The 25,588-nt window shown below is 40.8% G+C and overlaps 1 protein-coding gene across 1 annotated transcript in view; it reads left to right on the plus strand.

The window, feature by feature from the left end:
* The first annotated feature begins 1,500 nt into the window (after positions 1 to 1,500).
* colec10 (collectin sub-family member 10 (C-type lectin)) overlaps positions 1,501 to 25,588 on the plus strand; it is a 50,347-nt gene continuing 26,259 nt past the window's right edge. The window contains exons 1-3 of the mRNA XM_069537643.1: positions 1,501 to 1,691; positions 6,047 to 6,153; positions 7,015 to 7,123. The gene's annotated coding sequence lies outside the window, so the exon portion shown is untranslated. The remainder of the gene's footprint in view (positions 1,692 to 6,046; positions 6,154 to 7,014; positions 7,124 to 25,588) is intronic.

Genomic DNA, 25,588 nt, shown 5'->3' on the forward strand with positions numbered 1-25,588 from the left:
CCAAAAGATTTAACAAGTATATTCATCAAGGTTTCAACCAGAAGATGAACTTGTACATAGAGGTCAGACTGTATAAGCAGACAGCTCATGTATTGACCCAAAGAGCTCACTCCTACACTGTGATGTAAACACATGATGCTGATACAAGGCCTCTGACATCAAAGCTCCTAAAAACAAATCTACGTTTCCGTTTGTATTTTTGTAGCTGCTCACCGTCACGTCCATTCAGAGGCACGACAAAATGTCACAGGCGGCTGACGTAGAAGCATGAGGTCCCAACGTAATCAGAGTAAATACACACTCACCCGCCTACAAGTCTCTGAGGCATACGAGGGAAATCTCAGTGGTGAGGTCGCAGCTGACCACAGGATGACTTAACACACAAACAGGCACGAATACAACAGAGAAAACATACACACACACACGCACACATCAGCATCAAGGTCAGGGTGAGCCGCAACAATAGCGGTATGGGAGCTGGACGCACACACATTAAAACACATCCACATCAAACCCTCCTGACGTGTTAGTTGGCGGTGAGGTCTCTATAGTGTGCGAGCAGGGTGAACGTGGGTGTTAGGAGGTGAACCAGCTGCAACTGCTGATGACCAATGAACACACACATGCATGGGCACAAGAGGGCATTTAAAGTTTATTGCTGACCTTCCTCATGTCCATAAATTGTTGGCTGGTTTTGACTTGTCAACAACTGCAGGACTTTCTAATTTTATCTTTCAAAATGTATTTTAGATTCTTCCCTCAGAATAAACACAATACCGTGCTGACTACATGGATTTCAACTGGTTAAGTTCATTCAACCGTAAGCCTAAGTAAATCATTGATTTAAATTCAGCTGCAAAGATGACATTTAATTTTTGTGCTTTGTCCATCTTGTTTGCATAATGCAGGCAAATAGTGCGTCTCTTGCTATCATAGACAGGTATTATTCAGGTCCACCCAAGTCTCTCTCATTTCCATAACAGATCTCAAAAACGAATGAGTGGAAAAGGGAACTGGGAACTGTTGCTGTGTTGATGGTGATCACTTTTTGTGGTTAAATTTCAGAGCAAGAAAGAGACAAAGGACAAAGATTTTTCGTTTGCTGCTCATTCTGTTGCCAAAGTTCCCTGAGAAAAGAATGTTTTGTAAATGAGCAGATTAAGTCAAGTGCTGTTAGATTAATGTGTGAAAATAATGAATTTATTGTCGCTGAACCACCTGTGTCATGATTCTCCGTTGGTCTGGAGCCTATGTTTTGTTGTGGACTTTTGATAGTTTTCTTTGTGGACTTCTTGCTTTGTGTTTTCGGACTTGGACCTTGTTGTTTTCCTTGTGTTTTGGTTCTTGGATTTACACCTTTGCACATTGAGTTCATTATTTCCCGTTTTATTCTGAAACTGTCCTCTTTCCTTGTGTGTCTCTCTCACTTTACTTGCTGTCTTTGTCTGGTTTCCCTCCTGTGATGATTACCTGAACCACCTGAATCAACTGCCCCTTGTTGACTTTGTGTATTTAGTTTGTTTCTCTTTGTCCAGTGACAGTTCATCTCCTCAGTTTGTCTGTGAGAGTTCAGTGGTTTTCATTGATAATCCCTCATATATTTAATCAGTCATGTTTCTTTGGCTGTACTTTAAACCTGGGTGATTTTGGATACTTCTACCAGATGTCACTGCCAACCTGTCTAACTACCTGTAAGTCAAATTCAACACATTGTTTGATCTGTCCTTGTCTGTCGTGTGTCATTTCACTTTTCTGTATTACTCATGGTGATTGTAGAAGCATTTTGTCTTTGTTATAGTGTCTTAATTTGATCTGGTTAGTTTGGTTTCACAAGGGAGTGGACTAAAAACTTTTGTATGAAACCCTTTCATCATTCTCCGTCTACCTATGATCGACGTTGATTGGTTTGTTGACAGGCATAAGTCTGATGTCTGCATGTTGTCAAGTTGGCTATTGTATTCGCACATTTTTTGTGTGCAAGGAAAAAAGTAGTCTTTCCCTATTAATGGCCACTGTAAAATGAATGTACATTTCGTTCAAACATTATATCATCGGAGGCCACAGGTTATCCTGCGAGCTGCTTCTGCTACTTTTTCCTCTTCTTCTATTGTTTAATGCTGTGTCAACATCTTGCAGTTGCTCCGAAAGTCCAAACTGTCCAGAAAAAAAGAAAAGAAGGCACCTTTCACACCTGTTAATTTGGTTCAGACTTAACTGAGGTCAGACCAAACAAGGTAGTTAGTCTACATAAATAATACGTATTTAAATATAAAGGGTCTTTTCTGGGGTAAACAAAAAAACTACAAGTCATACAATTTAGATGAAATGAACTAGTGAAAACATCATGAGGATTATTCTACATTAAATTTCTGAAAATAGTTTCCTTTCACCTAAATCTTACACACTGGACCTTTAACAGAGAGGCAGGTTTATGATAACAGCTCTGTTTTGTGATCAGCTTTATTAAATGTTTAATGTTGCAAACTAGGAAACATACTTACATACTTTATGAATAGTTTTAAGGTCAGTTTAGTTCTACTGACGGTCCATGGGCTAAGGTGACCTTAGTGCAAGTTTTTGTTGAAACGCAGGCCGCACCACTTAATTTGATGTTGTTATAGAGACAGAAGAAGAAGCATGTTGCCTTGTTGAGGTTCTTGACCTTCTCATATTCTCCTCTCAGCCGTCCTGCGGTCCACCTCAGAGTTCTAGTTTCAGGATATTTTATATCTCTCACTGCCCAGGCCCCTTAGATGGAAATCACAGTGGACAAGTCTTTATTTTACTAGCTGATGAAAAAAGCCTCAACAGTGTTCTGAAATTATCGATGTGGGGCAAAGATACCTCGAGAAAATATGGACACATGGAGGAGGTGGGTGGATTACAGTGAAGGTGTAGAGGGGAATGTACTTGATATAGACCTTTGAACAACACATTGCATGAATGTGAGGATGGAAAGGGAAGCAGTAGCAGAGAAAAACAGAGAGACAAGCATGAGAAGAGGATGAGGGTTGCAGCGGACCTTGTGCCCGACTTCAGAAGTGCTGCCAGTCAAAGCAGTGAGTCACTTGTGACCTTGAGAGAAGAAATAACAGCACAGGGATCCCTGGACTTCCACGGCAGCTTATGCGGTCACCTTGTTTTCTCTGGTGAGGTTTCTGAAAATGATTTAGAGGAAACTCTTTTGGGCTTATGAAGTGCACGGTGTTGAGACTGACGCATGCAACAGGGCTCAGGAGATGTTTGCATGTTCGTCTGACTGAGACATTTTTAGACCATGCTCAGGATTAGTTTAATCCACTAATGGTAAAAGAAGACATGCAGGTTTATATCTCAGCCAAACACTGTAGCAGGTGAGTTTAAAGACAAGATTTTAGTACATACCGTGTTGTATTTTTACATTTTATATTCCTTTCATCCATGCCTACAGGATGGTCATGGCAATGAGAAGCATAATTTCCCTGAATCCTTGAACTAATCCCCTGACTTTGCCTCTGGAGTCAGCTTCATCAGTTTATGACTGATGCTCTCAGGAGCCTCATCTGTACTCAACAAACGCGAGTATTGTAACACACTAAGCCATGATGGTGATCATGGTCTCCGCTTCCTCCAACTATCCAAAGATGAAGCTAAAATATCCCAGACTTGAACGCTGCCATTTTGCGCTGATGATACGCTGATACATCAATCATGATGTTTCAACATATACCCCATTTATATAGAATGAAATAACTAATTCAAATCAAACATTTCAGGAAACAAATACTTGGGCATGCATCAGTGTGATAACACCTACCCAGAATGACAGAGACCGAGTTGTAAGCACTTAACTTAAAGATATACGGTAAAATATTAGTCATGATGCTTTAAAAGTGGACTCTCCTTATTGATCGTCTGAGACTCAACAAACAATCAATACGAGGGAAAGCTGAGCAGTTAATGCACATTCACTTCATCCAAATCTGATACTGTATGTTCTACTGTGAGCCCCATAAAACCAGTGTAAAGTCATAAATATTGATTATCTTGGAATGGCTCATAAATTAACTAATACTGAAATCAATCAAATAATTGGCATCACTTGATTTGCAAATTACAACCTGAGGACAGTGAATCTTGTGAACAGAAACATAACAACTATTTATATCTTTCATCAGCATAAGGCTGACATAACTGCTACCAGGAAAACTCCCACTCGATGTAGGCCAAAAAAAAGTATAACTGTTCACTACTGTTAGCTGTTATTTTCATGTTACAAACACTCCTACTCTTTAGCAGCGGCTTCCCGCTAAATGCTGCATGTGAACCATATATTCACATGAATGGATTTTCAGCTCAGTGTTGCTCCTGTTTCCAGTTAACCTTGACATTCCCTGGCGTGCAGTGCCTCGCTGAAGTAATGTACAAAAGAAGAAATATTTCACATTCCCGCCGCCGGTTGACAAGCTAATAAGAGCTTTCTGGCAGTGCAATGTTTCAAAAGAACCTGAGTTGCCGTGGTGTGCTGAGAAACAGATAGAGAGAGGGGAAAGAGGGACGGTGTAACTCAAGGAGATTGAAGTTGATGTTGCTGAAACAACACATGTATTGTTTTAAATGGGAAATGTGATATTGAATCGCTTCCCGGCCATTGTAAACGTTGCTGTGAACTAGACCGTGGACTATGCACCAATAGAAATTTAGAATTAAGTTAAAAAGCAGAGACATTTGTGATGAAGTCGATAAAGTCAAGTGCACTGTTGCATTAAAGGTTTTCCAGAGGGCTGCCTATGCTTTGATTTTTTTACGAACGATCAAACTATATTACATATTATTTTCTGGGAAAGTGCTGGAAACCGTACAATGAATCTAAAATAAACGCACAGTCGAATTACAAGGATGCATTTTACAGCATTTTAATCATTTAGCTGCCTGAAGGGGAAAAGTGAGGGAAAGTCAACAGACAAGAGGCAGCGGCCCTGTGCCCCTGTTTGTCTAATTCGTTTCATGAGCGCAGCGCTGAATGTGTGTATTTGTGCCTTAATGTTTACTGTCCAAAACGAGCGCGTGGCAAAGAAGTTCTTACTCAGTAGCCACAATCTACAGTGGCACGCACCCAAAGTAAAGATGGCCGTACTGTGCAACTACTGTACTTACACTGTCCGTTTACAAGGCTTCACCCCTGGCGACCTCAGGCACACCTCCATAAAATAACCAGAGTAAAAATAAAACACCTACTATAAAGAAAGAGGAAGTAGATTTTGGCTTTAAGCCTCAAATCTTGCCCATAATTTTTGTAATATTTCTGTTTCATCAAGAAATATTTAGTACTTCCCACAGCCGAACCAGATATTCACCAGGGGAGAGAAGTGACTATGTGTGTGCAGGATTTTTGGAGCCATAATAAAACTGTAAGAATTTTTATTACTTTAAAACAAATAATAAGTGACAAGACGATATGCTTGTCTGCTTTTCTTAGCAAGGTTACAAAGAGCTGCACTGAAACACTGAAACTAAAAAGTAGAAGTGTGTCAGGGGGTTAAAATTTGCAAATGAGTGTATAATGGAGCTGATGGGAATAGGATCTGTAGTTTTTAAAGGTAAATTGTTCATAAAGTACTTGATGAACTGGAATTTCGACCAATCCATTCAGTAATTGTTAAAATATTCTGGTACAAACCAAAGTGGTGGTCTGACCGAGTGACTGACAGACCAATGTTTCCAGACCTAGATCCGTGTATGCTTATTAAAAAATGACCTGATTTGAAGACTGGGTTTCCATGTGACTCAGACTTCCTTTTTTTTTTTTGCTACCTCAGAGCTGTTATCGCCCCATCATTTTACACGTAATGTGCAGCATGCCCATTCAAAAATGACATCATCAAGACTTGACAACGGGGTTTCCACTCGAGTCGCACATTTTCGCTTTGTTGTCTTTTTCCGTCATTATCTCTGCGAGTATTTTCCACAGGGGCTAATCTCCTACCGTCTCCGGTTACCTTGGAAAAGATGACAAACAGGCCAGCAGCCTCTGAAACAGCAGCATGTTTTCCTGCTCTCTCAACAGGATGCCACTGGCACGCAGGCCACTGGGCTCAGAAGAATGGACTGCCAGCCCGTCTGCAGGCAAATGTGTGTCGGGGAGTGTGTGGGTGGGCGTGTGTTCCAGAGAAGGTGAGTGTGGCAACGTTTTTTGTGTTTTCCTGCATCTTCACCTCTTGTCCATGACATCCCTTTACTATCCCTGAAAAAGCATCACAGGATAATAACATTGTACCATGCACAAAGCAATCCAAGGCTTAATATTATTATAATAACTATGATTATGATAAAAGTTGTACCTATACTTATATTTTATGTTGGCTGATATGGTAAAACCAGAATTTTCTGTTTCTTTTTTGCCAGAAGCCACAAAATAACAACCAAAAAAGAATATGTTTAAACAAGTTATTGATCCTGCTCCACTGTGTGATATAAAAAATATAATTGTAAGCAATTCCAACAGCAGAGACTATTCCAAATGAGAGTTAAGGGTACAGTAAACTTTTCGGATCTGACAACACCAGACAGTTAAATGGAAAAATTAGGTGTCAGATATTGCAACAGCGACAAGAGGAAAACAATGCATTCACAGTTTCATTTCAGTGAGTCATGCACCCTAATCAAGATGTGGAATATTTAATGACTTTCAATAATCCCATTGGCCTCATAGAGATGAAATCACCTGATAAATGTTGGTCAACACTAATGACTGTGCTATATCTCGAAAAACACAGATGTAAACATTTATAAAAACATTCCATACTACAAACTTTACAGCAGCTCACAAACATTAATATTGTTTTGGTTTTGTTCTTCAGTTTTACAAAGGCTAAGAAACATACAATGATCAGCAACAACATTAAAACAGGTACCTGGTTTTAAAGCTTTGGCTGATCGGTTCCTGGGCAAGTATTTGCGGTGTTAGAATATTATAAAGACGTAAATTTTATCTCATGAACATTTACAATTGGAAAATTACTTTTTTTTTTCCAGAAAAGCAACAATGGGTTCTTGTTTACAGCCGGTTTGATTGTCTGACTCCTTGCCTTCTTGGATCGTTCTAACGATGTCGTCACCTTTCCCAAAGTCTGCTGTTAAGTCGGTGAGTAAAACATTAGTGCAAGCGTTTGGAAAACAACGTTGCCCAGGTTGCAAAAAAACAAGACAGAAATCCCTAAATGATGTGGCCTTCCTCATTTAATTTACTTGTTACTAGCAGTGTATAAAGTTAGGAGGCCCAGGGGCTGACACAGGACTTCCAGTCAAGCTCTTCATTTACAGCAGATTATACTTGTTTGCTTTTCTAACAAGATGCTCTTATGCTCTGGCTAATTTTACATAGCTGATGAACTGTTGCTGTGTGAGTGCAGAACACTGTGAGATTGTACTGACATGTTCAGACAGATACACAGACAGATGAGGCCTTTCTGTGAGGAGACTGGATCTTCTCCCTGTGTCTGAATGGGTTTCCTCTGGGTTATCTGGTTTCCTCCCACAAAGACATGCAGGTTAATTGGAGACTATGGCAGCGCTATGGAAAAGTAAAAAAACGCTATTCCTTGAGCCAAATGCAAGACGTCATGAGGTCAAGAAAAGATTTGAAGGAGTTAGGAAAGGAGAACCACAATGTGAAGTAAGTCTGACTCCACTTCCACTCTGTGTTTGTGTCCAAATAAAAGATCAGTTCATACAGAGGGAGCATTTCACCATCAGTTACTCACAGGAAGTGAATGGAAATAAAACCAACATGACTGAAATTTTCAAATGTATATATAAGAATATGATAATATAATTAAGATACAAGTTAAAAGGTTGAGCCACAGAATAAAAATGTTACTAAAGAATGAGCTAGGGACTAGAATAAATTATATTTAGACATATAGAGTTTCCTGGTATCCACTCTGTAAAGTGGATCTTTTTTTTTGTGCATTCTACAATCGGGGTACAGATGATGATCTCTTGAAGTCCAATAAGCCTGTTGTTCAACCCGACTCCTGACTGGACAGGAGATTAAAGCAGCTGTTTTGTTTCTTTTGTATTTACGTGGATCTGCCTTGGCAGAACTACGATGTTGCGCCGCTTGAAATATCGTTGCTGCCATGAATTGTGGGACATTCATAAAGTACGCACCAGTGTTTCCTAGAGGATAAGATAGGAAGCATCGTAACTCCATTCCTTATCATTTTGAGAATTCAAACTGCTCTTATTACGGCGGCCGCTGAAATATTTCCCGGTCATTTCATTCTGTTAGGAACCTTTCTCTGGAAAATGGAGTATTTGACTGCACCCTGTGTGAGTGTAGATAGATTGTTTGTTTGTAAATAGATTGACACCCCCCCCCAGCAATCTTGAAAGGAAAAGCAGCAAAACTACTGGATGGATGGAAATTGCCAGCCAGCAAGGAGTGTGACCTAAATCCACTGATGGGTTCATTGCCAGTAAGAGGGCGTTGAAAACTATATTTGTCTGAATGACTGGAAACGGCACAGAGGAAACTGTTGAATCCGTCGGGAGAGAAAAAGTGATAGGTGCGCTGATGGAAAAACGCCACAAAAATGAGTGGAGGAGAAAGCAAAGAAATTGGAGGAGGAACATAAATACAAAAAGAGTTAATCCCATATATCAAAGATGACAAATAAGGAAAAAGAAGTCAATGGAGACGGTGGAATAAATAAATATCAATGAATGTGTTCCTTTGGGCCTTCACCGCACAGTGCCATATTTGTTTAACAGAGGTTGTCAGGAGGAGAATTTTGTTAAGCTTTACCCCATCCATCCAAGGGAGCTTTTCTTTTCAGCAAGGTCTCCCTCTCTGACCACAGCAGCGGTCTGCTGACGGTCACGCTGCGGCCAAACTCTCGGCCCGCTCGACTTTCTTGGAAGCGTCATTACGACCACATGAAGAGAAAGAGGGAATACCATATCATTCTGTTAAAAAAAGGAGGGAGGACCTGTACACCATGTGTGCAGGCAGGCAGGAAACATTTACACACACAGACGTGCTTTGCATACACACAAAACCCTGAGCGGACAAATGACCTCTTGCGCCAGCAGAATGAGGTGGGACGGGAATGATCACCAGAACAGCTGCTGCCAGGAAAGTATCACCACCATGTCTCAGAATCGAGATGAGAGAGAAAAGTGTTTGTCCACCGTGTAATCTGATATCTGGTTTGCTGTTGTTTACTATTTACTCAACTGTTTGCTGTTGCTAATCGCTTTAACACACATCAGATGTGCGCTCCACCTGTTTTCATGAGGATGTGTTGGAGAGAAGAACAAAGAAGCGACTCACACCAGCCTTCATGAATAACGCAAATAAAACCGGCTGACATTTTCGACTCTGTGATCCAATGTCCAGGTCAATAAGTGAGAAACACCCAGCTCTCTTTGTAAAGTCAAAGACAAAACGAAAAAGCAACATAGCACAAGTTTAAATAGAAAAGCTACACTGCAATTTAACCGTCTTCATTTTTTTAATAACTAATACTGAATCCTTTGCAATTATGAGTTTCTTAGAATTACAGCTACTTTCAGACATTCACTGAACTCCAGAGAATCTCTTGACATTTTCTGGAGAAGCTGTATATGAGAAGGCAAATGCCAAGTGAGAGACTTTAGTCTTTCTTCAGAGTTTCTCTGGCCAACCCTCAAGTAAAAACTCTGGATAATGTCAGAATAAATCCATGTGAGAACACAGCAGGAGATCCTCCGCAGGATTCACTGCGAGCAGATGTGTGTGTTGATGACGTTTCTAACACGCGAAAGATGCACAAATTAAAAAGAAACCTCTTATCTCAGGTGCCATACACAGAGAAGACACCGAAGATGTCAAGAGCTTTTGGTGACAACAGTGGATGTTGGTGTCAATGTGCTGTAAACAAATTGGACATAGGAGCTTTAATGTGATGCCTCGCATTCCTCAAGCTGCCTATAGTTTCGTCTCACACGAAGAGAATCTCTGACACAACATTGAAAAAGCCCTTTAGCCTGCACGCAACCTTTTTGCTTGCGAGTTGTGTTTTGCACTGAACGCGTGGTGTAATGTTACCATTGTAATTGTTTTAGCAGCAAGAAGTAACATTTTTATGCTTGTTTGTCTCCAGATTTCAGACAGGCAACACAAATGTATTGATTCATTACAGGACACATGTTTCCTATTGTTTTTCACATGATGGTCATATGCTTCATGCTGAATAATGATCTAAAACACATTTCTGAAGTGAATTAATGTGCTGTATTCTGACTGCATGTCTCTTATTAGATCAGCTTTTCAAAAAATCTGTTTGGATTATCCCTAATTGTTAACAAACGTCCTCATAGTTTCAACTTGTTTGGGAAAGTGCTTCGTTTTAATTATATTTTCCAGTAAGAAAGCAGGCTAATACTTTAAGTTATCTGATGTGTCTTTGTCTTTCAGCCATCGCAAGTAACATTTGATAATATTTGAATTAACTTTCAGGTATAATCTTTTTGTGATTCTCTGTGTTCTACATCCACAGCAGTCAAACATCTGCTCTCTTGTCTCTCCTGGTTGGGATTATTATCAAGGTCTTGAATTAGAATGACATTTATTTGGGGTATTTCCCTGAATGTGCCTCTCTGGTCTTATTAAATTTAACCAATTTGACTTTGAGCTTGAGAGGAAAACTCTATCATTTCTCAATGTACAGTGTGTTGGACACTTTGAGGTCACTTAGTTAGTTCAGTAAATTCCTGCCGTGGTAAATCAGTGTAATCTTATTGTTTTACCATCCGTCCTGTCTTCTCCCTGAACCGCACATAGAAAACAAATGGCGCTGGGAAAATACATAGTATGTATAAGTGTAATGTGATCCTGCTGTGAAATTCCTCTTTGCGTTTGTCATGATTGACTCTTCTCTTACTCATGTTGGAGGTTATGGATGGATTTATACTGACACTCTTTTGTTTATCCTCCTTGTTGCCCAGAAGTGATGACCAGACAGGACTGATGAATAAACAAGAAAAATAGTTTCCATCGGGATTCATTACATATGAAAGAACATACAAAGAGTTAAAAAAAACCTGTGTAAATACAGGCTTAGAGGTCATAATCAGCAACGTTCTGTGGATGCCCCCAAAAACCGTTTAGTGATCCCCGTCTGATCGGAAACAATCTATTTCCACATTCGAATGCAATGGGAAACATAAATGAATGCTCCCTAGCGGACCCTCACAGTGGCTCAGTGCTGGGAAGGCAGTGTGGGCCAGCCAGGAGAGGAGATGGGTCAGGAATTGGTGTGTGGGCCAGCCAGTGCTGCTGCTGGTAACACAAAGCAATGGGTGGTTGAGAGCACTTACTGCATCAGGAATGAGTAAACAGTGAGGTCTGCTGCTGTAATGGTTGGCAAAGGTTCTGGTAATTAGAACGGCATTTATTAGCTGTAATGCATCACACGTAAGGTAGAAGTAGGACAGAATAACCACAGCCAGTAGCTCTTAATTCTTTTCTGGTAGAGCTGGTTCTAAAGGGTATTATGTTAATCTGCCAGGCCTTTGCTTTTGTCCAGACTACAGCAGCTGGCCTGTCTCAACAAATACTTGATGTTTTGGGGTGAAGTGTGGTCCACACATTCATGTAGGCCTAATTTATGAAACAATGAATCCCCTGACACGTTATCTAGTGCTGTCCGGTCAAAATGTCTCCAGTGCATGACCATAAACATGCAAAACTCATAACGCCCATCAGTCCCGACTGTTTATTGTGTCTAGTGCCGATTAGCATAACTACAGTAAAACAAGCTGCTGAATATCGATGTATAGCATTGTCGTTGTGAGCATGTTACTGTGCTAACATTAATATTTGATTGTTAGTGGGAGTATAGGATTATACATCCAGAAATCACCATGACATCTAAGTGTAATGTTCTTACATTATGCTTTGTTTCTCTCTTCAATCACTCTTCTGTTTCTGCTGAACTGCCCAAGTCTCTTTTATTTTGGCTCATAACAGTGGGGTCTGTTCTATAAACATGAAAGATGCTGACTGACTGACTGATAACAGACAGACAGTTACACCACAGGTCAGTGCCAAGTAACTGAGTGATGAAAATAAAACATTAGTTGGCCAAGCGTTGTATATGCCCCATTGACAGTTGGTCTTTCAAAATGAGCTAGCATGAACAATTTCTATTTCATCATCAGGTGGGCATTTATTGGAAGTGCTGAGGGCTTTTATCGGTAGTTTTACCAAACCTGACCTCTTTAGCAACTTTCTTCTAGCGAAAAATCCAGTTCACGTTTGTTCAAATCTTACTCAATATGTCTCAATGATACTGTTAGAATGAGTCATTCACTTCATGCTTCAGCTGACAGACATGAATGCGTTTTCATGAAATGATCTTGCTGAGTGATAAACTATTCCACACTTGTTCAATTTACTGACATTGGGAGAAAGCTCGGAGACGGCTTTATTACCTGCGCCAAGAAGGTCATGTTTTTTAATGTCCGTTTGACTGTCGGCCAGCAGGATACTAAAAAACTACTGAACCTATTTCCATGAAATTGTGTGGATTGGTGGGGTGTGGAAGAATCCATTATACTTTGGAGCAGATCCGAAAAAGAACAGGCCAATCCAGGATTTTATTTCCCACCTTCTTATGGCAAGATGGGGCGTTATAGCCTTGGCATAGGTTTGGGCTCTCTAAGTGCTCATCCAGTTGGGAACTTGGCAGTGAAATGCTTTAAAAGAGTGTAGGTCAAGGTTTTGACTTAGGCTTGTGTTCGTGGAAGAGCGAGTAAGTTTGTTGTTAAATATGCAAACATAGAACATTATTATTTCAAGGAAAATTGGCATTTTGCTGTAACTGAAGCAGCCTTAACTTAGTGCCTAAAGCTCAAGTAGAATGCTTGGACTTAATAATAAACAGTTCAGGGCTATTATACAAGAGTTTGCTTCTATAAAAGCTGGCAGAGCTGTAGACTGGACCATATAATGGCTGCTGCTGGTGTGTACTGCAAGCCAATAAAAATACACCACAGAGAATTAGACTTACTGAGCTGTTGTTTCCTAAGGAACTATTTGTCAACTCATTCAGTCAGATGGCTACAGAACATTTCAACCGTTATTTATTATTTTTGTCAAGATGTTCTCCAGACCTAAGGTTTGGGCTTGGCGAGATAAGAGTCATGGTGTGTAGATGCAACAGCGGAACAAGATTTGGCGTAGCTAACAGGGTGGTTACTGTTGCGCTCACAGACCTCATCACTGTACAAGGTTAAAGAATCTGGGTGGGAAAATTGAATGAACAAGAGATTAATCTCCCTGAAGGACCAATGTCAGTCTGCTCTTCGCAAAGACGCCTCGGCCTCTGGCAGTAACTGACAGCACTGCGTGATTTGTTACAAACTTAAATGCTGAGAAAGACTTCATGTTGAATGCTGAATGACATATTTGGATTAGTTCATATTGGCAGATCTGAAGAGAAATCTAATGGCTGAATTTCATCAAAAGTAACAGGGGTATGAATGATGAAATGCTTTGATTTTCTCGCTCTCTTCCCATGTAGTGCCTGACAAAGATGTACGACAATTAAGGTTTGTTCCAGTTTTTTGGAAGTCTTTTACTGTTTAAAAAAATCGACATGCATGAACAATACGATTAACTGGCTTTCGCTCACATTGTAGAGATAATGTAGCAGAAATACACATGAAATCATTATAAATCATTAATTTATCAGATATTTCCCTCAATGCATTGCATTCACCATTTTCCAAGGAATCCTTATCCAAAATGTTTCTCACTATATGTGTTTGTGTTATAAAATACTGCCATCAGTTGTTTAACACTTAAATATCAGTATTGGTATTGTGAAAAATACATATTTGGAGAATAGGAGAAAATTAACACAGATTGTACACTCTTCATTTAAATATGTTCAGTGTGTATAACATCATCATCTTGAGCAGTGTGATCAAACCATGGTCTCATACAATAACTTACTCTGACATATGCAACAATACATTTTCATGCGGACGAACCTTCAACAGATCTTCTTGAGTGCTGTGTCCAGCCCAGCCCCCCCTCTCCTGACACAATCCTGCTCTTTAATGTCCCACAGTCTGAGTCAGTGTAGTTCTTTTCATTATTGTGGTTGCTGTCATGGTTGTCAAAATCACTGGTTTATTTTGAGGGTTTGGGTAGAGAAAACATTTCCAAATGTTTTTCCTTTTCATAATTTCCCTCTGCAATTTGTTCTCAATATGTAAGTGCTTTTCTCTCATTTTAACAAAGTGTTTATGATGCCTCTTCCAACAAACACATTTTCACTCACTTCTATAAAGACAGTAGATCCTGTCACAAGCCCTCCTCCTATGCTCACCTCTGAAGGATGCAAAGAACTATCTGAATCCAGAGGCAGAATTGATCCAGTATTACTATAGTGCAGCCTTTCGTCCAACTGATAAGTTTGGTTTTAAGGCGACTGCAGATTTCTTTTCCTTCTCTCAGCAGAAAATAGGACCAATCATATCATATCACTGAGTTTCACTATTTTGTGTTTGAGACAGTGCAGTGAGTCTTACAGCATTCCTAACCAATTACAGGGAATATTAAAACTGTCTAAATTGTTATATGTGTAGATTTGAGTGTGGAAAATTAAAAGACTGCAGTCCTGAAAAATAAGACTGAAGACGTGACAGCTGTCAAACATGCAACTTCACTTCCTGATCTCTCAAGATGAAAACTGGGAGAAAACTATTTTTTATTTGCAAGTTTTGACCTGATAAATTAATCAATTACATGGTGTATATATAGGGTATACATCTCAAACAGGCCATTCACCTCTTAAATATAAAAGTATTGGTCTTTCTCTCAGTACAGCTTTACTCCTAAAGACATAAGGAAAGCTTTGGTTAGAACCTGTGATTTGACAAATGGTTTCATATCAATGTAAAAACAACCTCCTGCATTTATTCTATACACAGCTTATACACATACATGGATAGATATAATACTATTATTCACCCCCCACCAAACATGCCAGTTAAAAAGTTGCAATGGGGCGACCAGTTTGGTTCCGCTCGTCGCTGCGTGTCTTCCCCATTCTCTCTCTCGCGCTATTTCATGTTCATACCGTCAAATGTCAAGTTCCTACAGTTTCTACTTGTGTGTGTTTTGTTCTGCTCTGCTTGTCAGCAGACAGGAGGAGTTATCTCGCTCTGCAGCAGCCCAGTTTTGAAAGTCACAATGAGTGCACCTCATGTCACTGCCTGATAGAGTGGTTAAAACTGTGGTATGACATTATAGCTAAAATACTCAAAGTTAACAGGAATGGACATAAGAGTTCAATCTCTCCATTAATGAAATCAGCACCTGAACCTCCTGCTGCTCTTACCCCAGAGCTGTAAACTACAATCAGATGATTAACAGAGCAGAGCCACAAATAAACAGATAAATAGCGTGAGCTGCAACAATGTGCTTTCACTGAGGTGAGAGAACTCTCACTTTCTCTGTAGCCCGAGAGGAAGCATCAGCATGTGAACTCTCCAGTGAGTGTTTGTAACTCGCCAAGCTTCAGCACGACCACCGCTGCGATGACAAACACACGAGTCACCAGTGAAATATTCAGTGAAGGTTTTAAAGTGAGAGGGAGTGGTGAGTGTCTCCACAGAAACAGATCATAGTCCTGCAGCTCAGAACAGCCTGCAGTAGTGTGTGTGTTAGGGTGTGGTTCTGCCAGGGTGTGAAAAGCTGGTTAACTGATGTGGAAGTGTCTATGACCCAAACTGGGAAGGTCGTCCTTGCTGTATGACTGGACTGAGACTCCACATATTTATACCGTGAATCATGGGTTTCTCTGCGGCTGAGCATTTTCACACTGTGATGTTAACCGATCCCTGATCCTGTTGGATTTCCCAGATGCCATTGTGCTATAAACATCTGATTGGCAGCCAGACCCAGTGAACCGGGCTCATCAGAGTTCACTTGGGTTTCTTCTACACAGACAAATGTCGGCTCATTCTTCAGCGACATTTTGGGATATATACGCTGTTAAATGTGTCTTATATCCTGATAGAGGTTATATCGTATCCATACATACTTGTTACTCCTTTTCTCAACTGTTTAAATAGGGGCTATGCTCGTACTGACCTAAGTCAGCTGTTAGCAACTTACGTACAAAGTCAATGCAAAGATGCAAATATACAAATAAAAAGTGGTGCGACGAGATGGATCCTGGCCTAAGACAGGTCCTGGCACCAACCCAAGCTAGCAGGCCACCAAACCAGCCACTGGAGAAGCCAATGGTGAAATTCCCTGTGAAAGCTGTGTGTGCCTCTGGATGGTCTTGTGGACTCACCCATGACGGCGTTGGCTTCTCCAGCGTTTCCTCACCAGGTAAAACAGCAATTGTAGTCACTTCAGCCAGTAAACCTCATCCCCTCTTATGTGGAGGACAACGGGCGAATATTAGCGCGTTGTGTTTACTTGTGTTGCACGTGCCTCTTCCAACAGCTGAATCTGGTTTGTTTTGGGCACCTGACTGTGTACTTTGAGCACTTGACTGTGTACTTTGAGCACTTGAAGTGTACTTGTGGCTCTCCTTTGCAGACGTTCTCTATTCTGTTTGACATGAGTCTTGCTTAAGTGAATAAAGAGGTAATTGGTGTTTGAGTCTGTTGTGGGGGCCAGTCTGGGCCATAATTAGCAAAATATGGTATTCTGGTCCATGTCATACTTTTAATACCCAAACAACGTCCATGCAACAGAAATCAACCATTTGTAAGGTACCAGCTCGTTTGTTTTGGCTGGTCAGGGTCTCTCTGTTTGTAATGACCGCACCGTTCTGTGTTGTGTTCACTCTCCTCCGTGTTTGTTTGTGTTGCCATCATGCTTTATGCCAGGATAGGCTGACTGGCTCCTGGTTCAAACGTAAGCACTGACAGGACTTTGGTTCTGTAATACTCATTTACTGTCTTGAAACAAATGTCATGAGTGAATTTCACAACATGTGGAACTATTCCTTTAAAGGCTGGATATGTTTGGATTTAGAGATTAATTTAATTTGTCTCTGGAGCCTTCCTTGAATTTGTTGGTCGACTGCAGAAAAACACTGGTCACCCTTTTCACTCACTACGTCAACAGAGAAATACATTCACACCTCTGGACAGTTTACAGTGGTAAATTCAGCTTCCTCTGCAGAGTGGGAGGAAACTCACATAAACATGCTGAAAATAAACATCTGCTGGGTGATTAATCATATGTCATATTCAGTGCTCTCTAGTGAACCCGTCATTAGTTTGGTGTCAAAGGAAACACATTGTCACTAACAACAAAATCATGGATGTTTGTGTTGATAATTTGGTTGTGACACAGACTTCAGGAAAAAAATAACATTGGCATACAGCTTCCGTCAGATACCCGCAGCGTGTTAATTAGTTTATCTGGGATTAGTGACAAAAATATGGTGATAAGTCAACAAACTGTGAATTTTATTTTTTTAGATTTCAATCTCAGTCCTATTTTGAGGACACATAACTGGTTCTACAGGATCTCCTGGACATATTTCTTAGTGAAAGTTGTTCAAAAGAGTTCAAATATCATCCTTACAATAAATTACAGTGTTATTGTGGACGTTTGCAATAGAGATGCCGCTGCAGAAAAAGCTGCTTATATATTTCCACCTACATTTTGGATTAGTTTAAATTGAATCACCCTTTACTTTGACACAGCATAGCCCATTTGTTCTGGTACAACACTACATGTCAGTGTCTTCGTCTGGAGTTAAATTTGTTTCCATTTCTTGTTGAAGAGTGATCCTCAGAAGGTAGAAATCTAACGAGGGGGCATCCCCTGCTTTTTTGCAACCTGCCACACTACAAAGAGCTTCACTGAGCCAAGCCTCGACCATCAGCCAGCTGCACCGAGCCTCTGAAGGCAACATCAGAGAGCAGAGTGTGGTCGCCAGTGGCTAACCAGTGACCATATTATGAGCTGAGCTCCTAAGTCTCTTTCTAAACCTTCTGGAAGTTCAAAGCAGCGGTGAGGTTTGGGGAGAAGGCCTCTCCATCATGCTCCCATTCAGATGGCTGAGTGTTGTGGCCCAGCGTGAGTGGATTGACCAAATTGGGTCCATAGTTTATCAATGAACATCTGGAGCGCGGGGACTGCGTGTGGACGCGAGTTCAGATGGTCAATGATGGTCTTAAATCATCTATCAGGCCGTGTGCTCTGCGGCGGGATTCAGTGAAACTGAAACAATGGAACGATCGTATTTGATCTGAGTTTCTAAGATTATTGTCGGATCAAAAGTTTGAATGAGGTAAGAACTGAGAAAAAGTGAGTGAGGTTGTTTCCTCAGCATAATTCTATCATAACATCTCTTCACATCCATGATCCAAATGTCTTTTCTACTTTTCACATGTTTTGGTTGACAAAACTCTACAGAGAAAAATGTTTCTACTCAGTGGGGAAAGTTTTGAGCTGCGTTTGAACTGAACTTGAAGAGCGCACATTATTACCGTTTTACCATCAAATAAAAAGAGAAACCCTGGTTTTATGGCGAGGTTGTTACTGAGTGCTGAGAGATACTGGATGTGCATGTATGTTTGTGTGTGTGTGTGTGTGTCATTTAAGGTCGGATCTGTCCTGTCTTTAAAGATCAATCCTTAAAATTTAAAGAATAATTTAAAAGCCCTTCGAGGTCGGCCTGAACTCCTCCCTGATTCTCTCATGTCATTTTCCTTCTGACCGCCACTGCCCTCTCTTCGTTTGAAACTCTCTCCCTCAGGCCAAGACAGTAATAATCATATAATCATCTCGGTTCTTATTGTTAATACTGTTTCTGGTAAATGTAGGACACACACATGCATGAAGCATGCGATGCCAGCGTGCGTGTGTCCACGTCTGTGCAAGCAAGTCCCTCATGCTCATGTCATGTGAGCCCTGTGTGTGTTTCTTTGGGTTTTTTTCCGATGTTATCTTCTCCATATTCGTTTCTGTACATGCATGTAAGCTACTGTGTGTATCTGCTTAACAGTAGATGCCGTCCCTCCTAAAAATGTGGTTTCCATGTCCCTGATTCCTGCCACTGGATAATTTCTTTCCAAGTTTCTGTTGAAGTAATTGACTCTGTTCCTCTGAGTCTGTGTAATGGGATTGAAATAGCTGCAGAAAAGACCAAAATATTTCCTTAATTTATCCCAGTGTGTGTGTGTGTGTGTATTCTCGGAAGTTAGGATGCTTGGTTGTGGCTTTGTGATCCATCTACTTGTCATGAACATGTCTGTTCATTTTAAAATGTCACTGTAATGAGGAGACCAGAATAGCTGTTTGCCAAATTTGGCAAATGATGCAAGTGCCACATTGCTATCATCGTCTACTAAAGTCATTGTCTCAGTTAAGCCTTGAATGAAGCTCCTGCATGTGATCAAATGAATTTTGCTGGGTTTAACGATACAATTTCAAAAATGCAACAACAGCCATTCTTTAAATTCCATTAAAAGAGGTTCTCAGGATGAAATAACAGGAGAAACTGATCCAGAGCCTCAGACGGAGAAAGTGGAAGGAAAGCAGTAAAGTGAGCGGGAAATCACATTCCTGCAGCGTCCATGTGTGTGTGTGACACACCGCACCCACCCTGCACCCTGCCTGAGCAGCTGGCCAGGTCGCTTGCGAAAGAGGCGCTGCCGAAACCCCCTTTTGTTTTTCTGGCTTTCCCCTTTCTTTTTAGTGGGGCATATTAAAACCATCTATGGCCTTTCTGTGGTCACACAATGTTTCAATTTCCTCCTCGTCACTTTGAGTCCTCCTCCCCTCTTCTGCGCTTCCCTCGCCGTCCTCAATCTGCCATCACATCAAGGAGCCACCAAATTAGACGTCGTGAAGGCAAATCTCTAATCATACTACCGGTCCAGTTTCATCGGGTCAATCGGAAGAGCAGCGTAGTTGTTGTTTTTTCTTAGGACAGTTACGGGAAATTCGGAGGAAATTAGAGTTGCTCTACTGGGACGAATGGCCTTTATGTGAGGACAGAACTATGAAGTAATCAGAAGGTGTTTGTACTGAAGTTAACTGAGTACGATGAGATCTCGGTCAAAGGCTGAAAACAGAATTGAGAATGTTCGAAAAGACAGAAAAACTGAAACTGAGGGGAGACGGATATTTGCTTGATTTGCCATGACGACGATAATGACATGATGATGATGATAGTGTATAATGATGAGAATGATCTGCTTCTTACTTCTTACTTCTGTGGTTTGGTGAAGCACAATAAAAGAACCTATCCACTACTTATGGGGGAGAAACTATTTATGCCATTCATGTATTTATCATGTTTATTTTATTAACATGCTATTTAAATGTATGTAATTCTTGCAGTTTTCAGTTATGTGGACACATGATATTATTTAGAACAGATACAAATAAATATTATCTGAGGTGGAGTCATGGAAACACTCCTGAACACCAAATTCCAGATGTAATTTATGATTTAAAAACAAAAGCAAAAAATGTTTTAGTCCTCTGATGGATGATTTAAATCCTCTTATTTCCACTGCTGGTTTATGAATTTGTCCTCTTTTAAAATAGAACTGAACTCTCCCTCCGTTTTTTTTGCAAAGTACAGAAGCCCACCACACCCACGAATAAATCACATTCAGCGAAAGTACAAAAACATACAACATGACAATTATCCAAGGCAATCCCACGCCTCAGTGATTTACATGGCGTGAAAACAGACCCATAATGTTATACCAATCTTTGCATGTCAGACAAGGGAAACCCAGCAGATTTATTAAAGTTGCAGATCCGTACATGAAAATGTGACAGGCGGATTCAGCAGGCCAACTGTTTATGTGTTTCATAGCAAATTCTGTGTGTGTGTGCGTGTGTGTGTGTGTGTGTGTGTGTTTGGCTGTGACAGGGGAGTTTCCAGACTCCACAGACCCCGATGAATGGGTCACTGTGTGTCCGTAACTGTGCGTTCGTGTGGTCAACTGTAACATTTGCACTCGTTTTCTCATCGATGCAAAATACTCTGCTCTTCAAAATCCTGATCCACTCATCAGCAGACACACAAAATACATGTTCCCTGCTGAATGTTGCTCTATTGAAATATCCACACTCATTTCCATTGAACTGTGATTCACTATAGAAATTGTTATTTCACCTTTTCGACATCCTCCCACTCCTGTCATGGCATGTATCATTTGTGACCCAAACCATCATCAACCACCGGTGTAGTTGATGACTCACACTCACCAACAAGTGTGTTCACCCTCCACACACGCGACCGTGACTAAATATCGACAGGGTTCCAAACTACAGTGGCTACACAGATTAACAGGCTAAGACAGGCAAAATCCCTTTAAGCCCATTCAAATATGATGTATTAGGGTAAAATATTACCCCTGAGACTTCTGCCCCGGTGGGATGTTCCTTCCTCTAAATGAATTCCAGAGTTGTGTGTGAGGAGAGGTCGATCCTGCCACTTATAACCAAAACCAGGTCGAGTCGTAGCGCCGCATGACGGTATTTGTTCCATTAGTGTGGCCAGAGGTCATAAATGTCTTGGGAATCTTCATCAAATGAGTGTCCGAAGAACCGTCTTCTTTACATTCAATGACTTTTGTTACAACGTCACTTAATTCCTTGAATACTGGAGATGGTCAGATATTTGTTTTTGTTCCGACTTCCACTATCAGACCTGATTGCATTTACTAAATAGAAGAAATCGGAGTTTCATGTCTTATGCCAAGTTCGGACTACATGACTTTCAATGTTGTGCACACTCAGCAGTTCACATTACATGACTTGCTGTTGTTTGATCATGAGTCTTGCAGTAATTGTGATTTACTACTACACAACTGACTGGCGACAGGGAGACACACACTACATGATCTTTAACCAGGGGAAACCCCCAAGTAGTATGTGTGGTTTCCAAACTTCATTTGATCACAAAAACACAAGCAAGAGGAATCCAACTATAACAGTTCAGTGGACAATTGAACAAATCATGGGAATAATTACTTTGGCGCTAAGAATGTAATGTCATTAATTTCTTCAGTAAGTTACATAAAGTAATATTCAAAAGTCAGGGTGGCGCTGGCACCTCAGCCCCTTCAACCTGTCCTGCTCTCCACAAAGTGATTGGCGACTGATGAAAAGCTGGTTTGGCTCCAATCTGGGGCTTTTGTCAGAGACTTCCAAAATATGTCGCCATGTGGAAAATCTGGTTAGAAATTGTGTGTGAACTAGGCATTGCTGCATGTTACTCCATATTCAGAGATGACAGACTTCACAGATTACTCTGAGTTTTGACAGTCTCCGATGAAGGAGAAACAATTATAGTTAGACACCCCCCCTCTCTACTGTGCAGAATGAACAGCACTAAACATTTTAAAGCGGCTGGTGACTTAGCAGGTGTTGACATAATGCTTCTAGCGGGAATCAGTGCTAATATTACAAAGCTATATTCTAACAAGCCCCTGAAATTTAGACTTCAGGTCGAAGGTTAAACTTTTCTCAAATGGACAACATTCTGGTTTTCTGGGTTCATCCCTCCTGCTGTTTTATTGTCTTGTTGCTGGAGCGTGGCTCTGTTTGACACAGAGCGCCGTGAGTGACCTCTCCGGTCTGCTTTGACGACGTAATGTTTTCTGCCCTGACGGGCCCTTTCTCCCAGACAGCCTCACTGTACTACTGCCAGAGCTGTGTCTGCTCCTCTCATCAGAACCAGTGAGATCAGAGCACAGTTGCTCTCTGTGCTCCTGCTTTTACTGTGGCGCTCTGTTTATTTCTCTAACAGGACAGTGACAGATTTAGCCCATCAGACAAGAAGGGAAGGAGGGACCGACTGGCAGGAGTGAGGAAAATAAGTGCACATGTGTTACAGGAAGAAAAGTGAGGAGATGGTATAATGATAGAGAGAAAAAAAGAAACAAATGGAAGGAAAGAAGAATGTTATTGCAGTTCCTGTGGCTCCAATTTGTCCATTTCCCAGAGAATCTGAACAGTCTTTTGTCAACAAGCAGTGTGAGTGTGAATATTGTCAGAGTCATGTGGATGATGTCAGGGGGCCCAGTCAGAGTCTAAGCAAGTTAAAATGAGAAATAATTCTTCTGGGAAGTGGATGCAGAAAAAATACATATAAGACAAAATATGTGAAATGTTGAAAAAAGGATAATTTGAATATAATATTTATGATGAAACAATTGCTCAATAACATTATTAGAGCATGAATTTGAGCTCAGAGGACGCTTGAGGTGCAGGCTATTGTATGCAGATAACAATCTGACTCTCACTGCCTTCTATGACTTAAACATCCATCCATTTTCTTCCACTTATCTGGAATCAGATCACGATGGCAGCCAGCAAAGCAGGATGTTACAGACATCCCTCTCCCTAGCCACACTATCCATCTCGTTCTGGGGGATCCCCATATGTTCTCAGGCCAGATGGGATATGGTGTCCCTCCAGTTACTTCTTGGTCTACCCTGGGGTTTCATCCCATTAACTTGAATAAAAAATTCAAAACATATCCAAATCCTAAATTTTGGATATGTATGTTTCATTTTGGTCACCACTTTACCATTGGCTTTGTCCATCTTATCTGTAACTTCTGGGGCAAACAAAGTCTAACAAAGGAAAAACAAACTGTTAGCATTGGCAACGGTGTTTGAGGCAACAACTCTCATGATCCCATGCTGCCTCATGACATATCAAACTAGGTCTTTTGTTATTGTTTTGATTGAGAGACCCCTTGTGGCTGAAGTTTTACATTTAAAGACCAAAATAAACCGTGGTTCAACTTTTCAAATTGAATTCATTTTCTTCAGATGATGAGAACTGTCCGCACAGCTTGAAGATTTGTCAACAAAAATCACACTTATACATGTTTTGGGGAAAAGCCCCTCCAAATGTACTTTAGATAGTAAATGCCTACGAGTAAAATCTGACACATCCATTTGAAGATATAAAAATGTCCTTAAAACTGTTACAGTGACCCTTTCTATCTTCTGCAGACATATTCAATGAGAAACTTTCTCCACAGTAGTCATAATAAAACACTTCAAGCTCAGTTCCTGATTCTCCCGCCCAAGTCTTGATTTCCACTATAGCGCCCAGAAAAATAGTGGAAGCTGGGAACCACTTAGAAATGTTTTAATGATGATTTTAAGAGCGACAGCCAGAATTCCTGGACGAAAATTGTCCAGGCTTCTAACAGACAGGAGAATAATCCCAAACCCAGAGCCGACACATGAATGAAAATGTATATGTCCGCCGTAAAATCAATCATCCATCCCAATCTGCTTTTCATCTTTTCTTTTCCTAACCCCTCCCTTCCTGCTGTTTGCAGTATCATATGTTCCACCACATGCCCGGGGGAGCGAGGATATACGCAAACTTTCATCTGTAAGTGACATGCTGTCATCACTGCTTGGGTGGAGCGAGAAGGAGGGAACAAGACGAGAGGGAAGATGGAGAGAAAACGTGAGAATTAAGTGAAATGTAGCCGGGTAGATGTCACCTCTGTTTAGGTTTGGTGGGAAACTCACACGGGCCGAAAGACGCACACATGTCCAGAAAGGTGCGTTTGTGGGGAGATTCATTTCAGAGTAGGTACAATTATATCGCCACTTGTTGCTGATATATTTGATTATTTGAACGATCTGTCACTGCATCAACACAGATGCAAACATGGCCTCTGTATGAGATCTGCAAGCTGAATTACTTCTGGCAATGTGGCTTTAGGTGCTGGTGGGAGGGGGCTGTGGGATATGGAAAGAGACAGCCTTCACAGTGTTGCGGTCACACTGTTTGACAACACTGAAGGCGAAGATGAGCACAAACTGGAGGAGGAATCTGAAATCTGAGCCAGTAGGATGATGGAAAGAAGACAGCGAGGAGCTCAGACGAGATGAGCGCATCACCATAATTGCCCAATTCGTCTGTGATGACCCACCAAGCCCATCAAATCTCTGGAGAAAATTTGATTCATGATTATGATCCTGAGCCAGGGAATAGTAACTACAGACAGACGACCTCAGCTGAAGCACCAGAGAGGGGAGCTTGTGGTGGCACCATGGCCAGCGCAAGATTACCTCTGTCAAGGAGGTTATGTTTGCATCGCTGTTTCTCTGTTAGCCAGATGATGCAAAAACATCTGAACCGATTTTCTTCCTGGTTGAAGGGTAGGGTATAGTCCAAAGAGGAACCCATTTACTTTTGGTACACATTGGAATAAGGGGCGGATCCCTTCAACATTACGAGATTCAAGCTTTTTGTGAATTTCTCAAGTAATAATGCAGAGATTCGAATGACAAAAATCTGCCATAAAGCTAAAATTGGTGTGGATCCATATGATTGTCTGTATTTTGTGGGATGACTATTATTCAGTTACTGTAACAACATATTAATAGAATCATTATTTTACCTGCATTTGCAGAAAAATTAAGTTTACACAATCAGATATATGTAACTGATTTGAATGTACATGCAAGTTATTTTGGGTGAAGTATTTTTTTTATCATTCCAAAACTAAAGAGCAAAAGTGTAAGCATTAGATTAACAACGTTTGTAAACTGTGATCCATGACATGTCAGTTAA

Source organism: Paralichthys olivaceus, chromosome 13 (genome assembly GCF_024713975.1).
Source record: "Paralichthys olivaceus isolate ysfri-2021 chromosome 13, ASM2471397v2, whole genome shotgun sequence".
NCBI classification, from domain to species: Eukaryota; Metazoa; Chordata; class Actinopteri; order Pleuronectiformes; family Paralichthyidae; genus Paralichthys; species Paralichthys olivaceus.